Raw genomic sequence first — 1,878 nt, 5'->3', positions numbered from 1 at the left:
TCAGCAGGTCTGTTTAGTGCCAGACTAGTTTGTGTCAGTTGCAATGAGCCTGGCCTTTTGTTGAAAACTTTTAAAATAAATAAATAATTGTCCTGGTGCCTCTTCAGCATTCTGCATTGGAGCACTTTGAAGGGCCAGCAGGAGGGGTATTTGCGGAGGCAGAATGCAGAGGGCTGAAGAGGAGGGTAATGCTTTCTTGTGTCTAGAGCTTCATTGAAGGGGATGGGCACTCCCAATTTCAGGGGGATAATGCAGGAGCTCAGGAGGAGCTTGGGGACGGGGGGCCCGTGCATGGGGCTGAGCAAGTGCCGTGGCTTCTGGTCTGTGTCTGGAGATCCTCTGGAGAGAAGGGCACCCTTTGCAGCCCCGCTTGCCTGTGGCACCTTTACAACAAAGGCTTTTTGCCGTGCTTAGCTGGGAGCCCTGGCCCAGCCTGCCGGGACTGTGCAGTGTTATCTGGCTCGTACTGAAGTTACAGGGCAGGAAGGGAGTGCTTGCAGCAGAGGGGTGATGCTGTGGGGGTGTCCCCAGGATCAGTGTGGGGACACATGGAAGGGAGCAGAGAGCAATGACTGGAGCAGGATGGGACAGTCGCTGCAGGGAGGTACACTGGAGCTCACAGCTGCTGGAGCTTTACAGGGAAACTCTTGGCAGGGGCATCCAGAGGCAGGTGGGGTGAGGTTTGCCTGCTGTCTCCTGGGGATCCAGCCTCTCCCTGTGCGGTGCCGGCAGCAGCACAGCCACGCTGGCTCCTCCTGTGGCTTGTGCTTACTGACGCGATTGCTGGAGGAAGGTCTTTGTTTTCCAGGGAGGCTCTAAAATCATCTGTCCTGTGTGAACCTAGACCCTTGGTCAAGACCGCAGTAGTATTCTGTGTTGTGGATACAAAGGTTGCTTTTACTCCCTGGGCACTGGCAGCCAAGCGTGCTGCTGGGGCAGCTGGGTCTGAGCTTCTTGCTGTAGAGCTGCCCCTTCCTGGGTCTGAGAAGGTGTTTGAGCTGTTAGTAGGTCATTCGTTTTCAAGACATTAGTGACCCAAGACCTAGAAACAGTTTTCTAGGTGAGCAGCATCTATGAAGTTTTCCCTTGTGTAGTTTAACAACTAACTTTCTGATCCCCTTTCAGACCTGTCTTGACAGCAGCATTGGGGTGGGACAGTACTGCTTTCTTTTGGTGCTGCCAACATGCCCATCAGCACAGAAAGTAAGTCTTTAAAATTGTTATGCAAATGTGAACTCTCTTCAGCATTCAGTGGAAAAGCATAAACAGCCACCTTCACATCCCCTGGCTGCTTGAAAGTCAGGAGAAACCCTTCTATGTGCTGTAGCTGAGCTCCAGCAGCTCCAGAGTTGTCAGGCCAGTCTCCCATACCCGTTGCGTGGGCTGGGGCACTTCTCTGTGAGGGAACAAGAAATCTGGCTAGAAAACACTTCTTCAAGGTGAGAAGGCCAGCACTCTGGTAATCTGTGGCTCCCGTCCCTGTGTGTGCCGGGTCCTTCCTTCCAGCTGGAGCTCTGCCACAGGACACCCTGTTTGTTTTTTCCCTGAGTCCCTTCAGTCTTGGTAACTCAGGTGTGTTTCCTGTTGATTCAAAGAGGGTCAGAACCCAGCAGTGTCCCCCCTTTTCTCTGGACACTAATAAAAAAAAAAGCCCTTTCAGTGTTTTTTCCCCATTAACACCTCAAAATTGGAATTTGTTTCTGCCTCTCAAAGAGCTGACCTGCTGAATTCCTTTCTCCTTAAGCACAAGGCGTTAAAGCCTGCAGGCCCACTGGATGCATCAGGGGAGTTGCAGATTAATATAGCATTACACATTCCTTCTTCTGCCCCTGGAGTAAGCTGGCTCTAAAGCCAGGCATTAGAAAATGGTCAGCAGGA

The 1,878-nt window shown here is 51.9% G+C and overlaps 1 protein-coding gene across 1 annotated transcript in view; it reads left to right on the top strand.

The window, feature by feature from the left end:
• The window catches only part of SFRP1 (secreted frizzled-related protein 1), a 19,158-nt gene that overhangs the window by 5,614 nt on the left and 11,666 nt on the right, over positions 1–1,878 (top strand). The gene's annotated exons all lie outside the window — the stretch shown is intronic.

Source organism: Chaetura pelagica, unplaced genomic scaffold (assembly GCF_000747805.2).
Source record: "Chaetura pelagica isolate M959 unplaced genomic scaffold, ChaPel_1.0 scaffold302, whole genome shotgun sequence".
Lineage (NCBI taxonomy): Eukaryota > Metazoa > Chordata > Aves > Apodiformes > Apodidae > Chaetura > Chaetura pelagica.
The sequence above is the reverse complement of the archived record's forward strand: the minus strand, read 5'-3'. Positions and strand labels throughout refer to the sequence as shown.